The 8,028-nt window shown below is 43.2% G+C and overlaps 1 long non-coding RNA gene across 4 annotated transcripts; it reads left to right on the top strand.

The window, feature by feature from the left end:
- The first annotated feature begins 190 nt into the window (after positions 1–190).
- LOC125531720 lies at positions 191–4,482 on the top strand. 4 transcript variants are annotated; one of them, XR_007293454.1, is made up of 5 exons: positions 194–894; positions 1,025–1,133; positions 1,261–2,341; positions 4,081–4,189; positions 4,266–4,482. It is a non-coding gene; the product is annotated as an uncharacterized LOC125531720 (long non-coding RNA). The 4 variants fall into 4 exon arrangements; XR_007293453.1 differs by having other exon boundaries at positions 194–305; positions 842–2,341; XR_007293451.1 differs by having other exon boundaries at positions 194–1,133.
- The last annotated feature ends 3,546 nt before the right edge of the window (positions 4,483–8,028 follow it).

The raw sequence follows: 8,028 nt of genomic DNA, 5'->3' as shown, positions 1-8,028 counted from the left end.
CCTCCGCCCCCCCCGCGCGCCTCCCCCTCCCTCTCCATCGCCGCCACCCCTCCTCCCTCTCTCGCCGCCGCCGCCTCGCCCCTCCCCTGCGCTCGTGCCCTCTCCTTCTCCCACCCCGGGCTCCATCTTCTCCGGCCCCTTCCTGCGCTCCATCCCTTCCTCCTCGGTGTGGCAGGGGGCACTCTCATTCCTTGTCGGCCCTTTTGTGTGTCGGGAACGGACCTCGGCGGCGTTTGCCTGGACAGGACCTCAACGGCGACCTGCAGGTCCCCATTGAGATGCCTGGATACTTATCTAAATATAAGGTGCCTGACATTATTGATTCCTTTGGATAATTCATAAGCTGATTATTAGCAGGTGTACGTGCTGATGATAAAAAGGAGCACTACTCAACCAAATGGTTTGATTTTTTGAGTCTAATGAAACACTGTTAGTTCACTTTCTTAAACTTGTTTAAAAATGGTTAGTACCTCGAGTTCCAGGAGTTCAAATTATCACACATATTAGAAGAGAAGTCGTCACCTTTCAGTTGTTTTCTTGAATCTAAATGTGTTTCTATACTAATCCCTAGGAAACAATTCATACCATATTAGTAATTTCAGAATCGCTGAGTCTTCTTCATTCTCTGATCTAGAAAGTTTTTGTTGTAAATTTTGCATTAGGACTATACAGCTAATGATTTGTGGATGGTAAGGTGCCATAATAATAGTGATTTCACTTTTATTTGTACCGCTTCGACTTCTGTAAATTCGTAGACTACTAATTGTTATAATGAAAGAAAATGATTTAGTTCAAATATGAGAGCTATTTAGTGATGTGGTCTTTGGATTTTTCCATTCAGATGTTAGAGCTCCTGTGGTACTCAGATATCGATGCATCATGGGGCTGGAGAAGGTCCTTTTATGCGTGATGTCATTTTAATACCGGTTTCAAATTTGCTTTATCTTGTTTTCCCTCATTCATTAAATTATAGGATTCTATTTGTTTGTATGACTAAATGCAGATATGAAATTGTTCTTGACAGATGATTGTAACTAAGGTCATGTTCTAGGTATAAAAAATGATCTGCTGGATCATGCTCTTGCAATAACTGATTTCGCTATCAAGTCTACAATCCAATGTTGATCTAGAAGGTAGACTCTTTAAACTTCATTGATGCTTTCTTGGCCGTTTTGATCTAATATCTCTCTGATGTGGTTAGTATAAACATATGGTGGTATAATTAGTTTTTGCTTTTTTTGTGGGATGATAATGTTGCAGATAGATGAAGACTGAATTAGTTCACAGTTGATCTTGGTTCTATACGATCTTCTATACTTGGGTCTCGTAGGTCTGTCTCCCAAGAGCAACGAGAAGAAATCTGTTAACACATTACTGCATTATATGTAACATATGTCCATTTTCACGGAATGAAGGGTGAGTGCTAATTACTTGTGCTCAACCATTATGGGGCCCCGAACTTTCTGACCATTCGAGTTATACTCCAGAGTCTTGATGTTGACTGAATTGAAAATTTGGAGCTGTCGAGACTCGAGCTTCGTTTTTCATGGATTAGTGGTTATTGAATTTTTATGCCTCTAGCCCATGCTTGCAGGAACACAATTATTGAGTGGAACAATGGGTGTAAAAGAGTATGTGCAGAGTGAATTTGATAATGTAGAAGCTCAGATTAGAAGCACAAATACGGTCCTTTTTTCCAATTTTTGGAAGCAACGGTTTTACTGCTGCTCCTCCGATGACCGAGGGTAGGCTGCAACTCTAGATACAGAGAGAGCGAGTACATATATATAATCTTTCGATTCTTCTTTTTGTTTGTGATGCTGCTGCATTTTTCTTAAGCAGGGCTTGCCACTTTGTTGCAGTTGTGAGTTCTTTTAGTTTCCTTTTTATGGGCAACCTGGAGCTCAATTCTTAAATTCCAAGGCCATCGAGCAGGACATGGATCATATACTAGGAGTTTTAGTTATGTATGCATCTAATGTGGGCAAACCGCATGGCACATTCTTTTATTTGGCTGGTGCAAAACCTATGAAGTTTTCCCTGTCAGCTAATTTAATGTGCTTACCTCTGCATTAGACAGCTAGCTATTATGATTATACACTACGTTTCCTATGTTATGTGCTTGGTTTTCCTCTTTTGCTCACTCCTTCCATTGTTGGTGAAGGACCGGTCAGTCCATAGTTCATCGTTTGGCTTGCTTCTCGCTAAGCTCTTTCTTCCTTGTCTCCTGTTCGGTAAAATGTCTGAGAGCTGACACAGTTTTGTTTCTCGTTTCCTTGCCTGTCCAGGTTCTTTGTTGGTTCGTTGGCAGTTCCTAATTTTTTTCCTGTAGCCGGTTGAGGTTTGTCTCTGACCATTCCTCTAAGATTTAATTTTTGTTTGGCATTTTTTTGTGAAAAGAGAGAGGTGGGAAAGGTACTACCATACTTGTTCCAATGGTTGAGAGATTAGAGGACAGAATTCAAGAGATTTAGGCGACGTTCAATGTGTATGCGGCTGAAAAGTCAAAGAGAGTAGAACCGGAGGAGTATGTGATAGGCTTTTTTGATAGTTTATCAGAAGAAAGTGTAGAAGAAAATGGAGAGGATGATGAAGTGACTCAAATAGAAGTACGAAATATCTGCGTCAGCAAGCTAGGTATGTTCGAGGAAATAATACTATGCAACATATTTTGTAACCCTTGTTTGTATGCTTGTGTAGACTGACCAGCTAAGTTTATCCATGAAGGCCTTCGTAGATAGACATCATACATGATAACAATGTGTGGGTAACATCTCAACAAGGGTGTATTTATCTGAACTATCAGCTGCAATTCTTTTGGTTCCCAATTCTTCCAGTTGTCCAGATTAGCTGATTGTCCAAAAGCTTATTAGTGAATCTGATGGGTCATCTCATGCTTGCAAGCTTAATCTTTTCACATTGGATTTTCTTGTGCTTAGTTTTGTTCTGACCAGACTTATTTCTTAGTGCTCCTCCGTGTTCCTCTGCATAACTGGATGTGCGGAAGCACCTTACGTGATTATGTGATGATTCTTACAATCCTGCCAATTGTGTCACATATGGATAAGAGGATATATATTCTAGAATATCACAAAAACACACATTTTTACTCTGGTTGTCATTGGTTGGTTGATTCAACAACATTTTGGTGCCTTGCAATATGATTTTCACAATCGTATCAATGCAAGCTCATAGGTACCATCTGTATAAATTTCAGATTAACTATCTCAGTCTCGAAGTTTATAGATTTGGTGGTTCGTTTGCAAGTACGTGAACAACAAGTTAAGCAATAAGTACAAGGCGGCGAGGAGAGTTGCAAATCGATGACCGGCACTTCACATTACAAAATTTTCATTCTTTTTTTTTTCCTGGCTCATGTTCGTATTTTGATTCGGAGACAAAGAATAATCGAGTTTTGATTGGGACCCTGTTGTGGGAGAAACGGCTATATTTGAAGGGTACAAAAACTATTTTGAGCAGCTAACTACACTTTTTTTTTTGATAACAGCAGCTAACTACACTTGGAATGAGTAGTTGCTTCTGCTTGAGGATGCCATGGACAAGTTGCTCTGGCCCTGGCGTCGCAGCCATGGATATACATGTCTAATTGTTGCTCTTATGTAATTTGGTTGCTTTTGAGTAGTTGGTCTCAAAGAATTTCATAGTTGCCTGGATGTTGTATTAGTTAAGCTATTTCTAGATCTGCCACAGGCTGAGTATTATAACTGTGATTTGGTCGTATTGGTAGCCTCCCGAGCTAATCTTTTGTAGGTTTTCTTAGCTTGTTTCTGTGAATAGGATTTGGTTTAGTTCTCAATTGTAGTTTGTTGTTAATGGTTGTTCGGATGGGTGTGGCCTCTTTGAAGTCGTGGTTATGTTTTCATTTGCACTAGGCTGGTCATGTTGGTAGCCTCGCGTCGTAGTCTTGGTTTGATACGTCCAATTATGATTTAGACTTCATTTTGCACATCTTATTGCTTATACTTCATAAGTTGACAAAGCTGCTCACATAAGGTCATTTTCTTTTTATGGTTTCTCAGTTTGTATAGTTTACTTGAATGTTGATATGCTTCTCTGCAGGATGCTTTTGCAGTTTCCTGTTCATGGGGTACTCTTAATTAGTGAGTTATTTTTTCTTTGAATGGTTAAGCAATCCACGATTCACTATGAATGAAGTGGGAGGTCTAAGGTAGTGCTTCACTCTTATGTTATTCTGTGTTCACTGTGTGTTCTGTGTGATGCTTAACAGTACTTATGTTCTGCAGGGAACAACTAAGGTTATATTGCAAGGTGTGATGATGCCCGCCTTTTGGAGCATGTTCAACTTTTATAGACCTATTAGCTTGCTATGCTTGACGACTAAACACTTGCTGCTGCACTTCTGTTATTTATATTCTTTTTTGAACAACTAGCGCTCGTCTGTGTTGTGTATGAGTGAACACTGCAATGATCTATTTCAGTTAAGTGCACTTGCTTTTAACATATGGTGCTCATCTGGGCTGCAAAAGCACATGCATACGTACATCCACATGATTTCTGGGCACAGGACGGCAGGGCTGCAAAAGCACATGCATACGTACATCCACATGATTTCTGGGCACAGGACGGCAGAGGAGGCGCGCCAAGGGCGCGCCCCAGCCACTAGTTCCACTTTAACTTGTGCCCTTGCGTGTACATAGTCATCGCCATGTCAACCTATTCAAACAAAAATGTTACCATAAAAAGTAGCATGTTGGAAGCAATAAGGATGTTATCACTTGCAAGAATACAAAGTCATGTGCAGTACAATTCACTGCGCTCCATAGAGAGGAACATGCAAAGTTTGAAGCAGAAAGATTGTTATCACTAGCAAGAATACAAAGAGACATGTTCATATTCATCATCATGTTTGCTCAAACCTACATAACTCGGTCCCACTTTATACTGATTACTCATGGCTAACTATAGGTGGCAAAGGCGTCAGGTTGCTAACAACAATTGCACATGTTTTCCCTGCCAACTCATTGATAGAGAATGACTAACACGCGCATCATACATATTACTCCGTATATAAATATACTATACCATGAATATTTCTTCCTCTTGTTTACTCTCGTGCATATTTTTTCTCATTGGTGGAGAATGACTAACAGATGCATCGTAGATGTACTTTGTATATAAATATACTATACTTCCTCGCATTGTTTGCTCTCGTGCATATTTCCTTCCCACTTAAATACCATGCTATCTTCCATTTAGTTGCTTTTTTTTTTGAAACAAGGCAAAAAACTTGCCATTTCATTGATTAAGGAAGAAGGTATTAGACAGGAGCCGCAAGCGGCAAACTAAAGAAAACTACTCTCGCGGCATTACAATACCCAAATGCTTGGCACCCGCCAAAACCCAGAGCGACACCTCATGCTTGATCTTGTTAATGATGACCACCGAAGGGACCGCCACGTTGCGGAAGACTCTAGCGTTTCTCTCGTACCAAATCTCCCATGCGATGAGCATCATCAATGAGGCAAGGGCTTTGGGGGAGCCAGGCGAATCTGGAGGTTACCGTTCCACCATCCTTTGACCGAAGCGCTCGTCGACCATGAAGTAGTGGAGATGTGGTGCATTCCAACCAACGGTAGGATGTCGTTCCAAATGCGTAATGTGAAGCGGCATTGGAAGAGAAGGTGAGCAGCGGACTCCTGTGCATGCTTACAGAGAGGGCACAATCCGCAGTTGGGCCATCCACGACGGATCAAGCAGTCAGATGTCCAGATCCTATTTTAAAGAACTAGCCAAGCAAAAAATTTACACCTCGGGGGAGCCCACGCCCTCCACACGGACTGCTCAAGATTAGAGGATGTCAGACCTTCAAACTGAGCCTTGTATGCCGAGGAAGCAGAATATGTCCCATCCTTAGTGAACTTCCAAATAATCGAGTCTTCCACCTCTTCCACTAGGGCCACCGATGATAATCTTTCCCGAAGGTCAGCAAACTGCTCGATATGTGCGAGGGACAGACCGTTGGTGCCATCAATAGAAGTGATCCAAAGATTGTTGGTCATGGCTTGCTGGACCGAGGATTTCTTCTTGCGAGAGAGGGCAAAGAGGTCCGGCGCGATGTCACGGGGGCGTAAGCCGTTGAGCCACGACGAGTTCGAAAATTGTGCAGTTCGTCCATTTCCAACAGTGACCAAAGTGGCAGCCGCAAAGAAGTGGCGATCATCCTCCGTGCACGGCGTCCCCATCCCAATCCATGGCTTACTCTTGTCAGTCCATTCGAACCATAGCCATCGGAGCCACAAAGCCTTAGCAAACTTATCCAGATTAAGCACTCCGAGTCCGCCTTTGTCCTTGGGCTTGCAGACGAGCTCCCAGTTAACCTTACATTTTCCTCCGGATACCTTATCCGAGCCCGCCCAAAGATATGCACGGCGAATACTATCGATTTTCTTGAGGACCTCCACCGGGATGTCGAGAGGCGTGAGATGATAGATGGCAATGGCGGTAAGGACTGCTTTTACAAGGACCACACGGCCAGCAGAAGCCACATGTCTTCCCTGCCGGGGAGGGAGCTTGCCTGCAATTTTATCCTCAAGATACTGGAAGTGGATTCGCTTGAGGCGCTTGACGGTTAAGGGAAGTCCAAGGTAGCGCATCGGGAATGAGGTGCGCACTGCCGGAAAAGCATGAAGAACATCGTCAAGGTTGATGTTGTCGCACCGGATGGGAGCAACCAAACTTTTAGCACAATTAGTGACAAGGCCAGACACCGCTCCAAAAAAGGCCAGGGTAGCAGCATGGAATTGTACGTCTTCCTTAATGGGCTTCACAAAGATGGCGGCGTCGTCGGCGTAGAGCGAGGCCCGGACGGGTGAAGATCTACCACAAAGAAGGTGTAGGTGCCCTTGGACCGTGGCCTTGCAGAGGAGGTGGTGGACCGGATAGTCCATTTAGTTGCTTCGCTTCTAGGCAAGAGAGGTATCAGGAAGTTCAAGCACCACCTGTTCTGGAGATGACGATGACGTTTTGGTGATTGATAAGGAGAGGGAGTATTTTCGTCAAAGAAAACAGAAACTGCAATTGTCACACTGACAAAAGTATATATTTTGAGGGAAATCAGAGAAAAAGTTTGACTCTTGTCTTCAAGTCCAGCAGACACAATAGAACATAATTTATGATTACCTCGACTAAATTTTGGATGTGCACGCATTAAAATTGCCAATTGGCTGCACCAGATGCATGTATGCATCGTTTGAAACATACCAACGACCAGAGCTTCCACGAGGTGGCAGGATCTATGGATTAGTAGTTCAAGCTACATCACATCTGCACGAGTATTGAACCTTTTTTTTGACGTACATTGGATCCTTATGGTAGCAGGAGCATTTGCTCACGTTTTCACTACCATATCTCAGTTGACCGAAGATCATGCAGTTGCCCGCTCGAAGTGTGTCACCAGTTCAGAGCACCCACCCATGCGAACTGGAGAAAGATGAGTGGCGCAGCTCCCACTGCCAACTGGCCATCATGGTTATCATCGTGAGCGCACATGTCGTAGACTAAGGATGCCTGTCACTGGCCAACCTGGCTTACTACAGAAATAAAATGGACAGGTCGGATTGGCTTTAGGCGAACAGATCGCAGGTCGGCAAGCACACGGCAAGTCGATGCACCGTATCAATCCTGAAATAAGCATCGTATCAATCTGCAGACCACTAGTAGCTAACTAACAGAAATAAGCATCCCGTCTTGGTCATTCTACATGACGCCAAGTTTTTGTATAGCAAATTATGGTAAAAGTCTGAGCCAGAATATATTTGAAGTGCTGCAATATTCATCTAAGTAATTTTACTATGTATTCTAACATGGTTTTCCACGAGCTTTACTGTCTTTATTTTTTGAATAAAAGAGGTTTCCTCCGGTTTCATTAACGAAACCAAAAGCAGGCAGAGTCTAGTAGTCTCATACAACGCACCCCAGGATCACAACACAAGTTCTAGATCACATCCCTGACCCCCCCCCCCCCCCCCCCCCCCCCCCACCCCCCCC

The sequence above is a fragment of the Triticum urartu genome, unplaced genomic scaffold (genome assembly GCF_003073215.2).
Source record: "Triticum urartu cultivar G1812 unplaced genomic scaffold, Tu2.1 TuUngrouped_contig_7963, whole genome shotgun sequence".
NCBI lineage: Eukaryota > Viridiplantae > Streptophyta > Magnoliopsida > Poales > Poaceae > Triticum > Triticum urartu.
The sequence above is the reverse complement of the archived record's forward strand: the minus strand, read 5'-3'. Positions and strand labels throughout refer to the sequence as shown.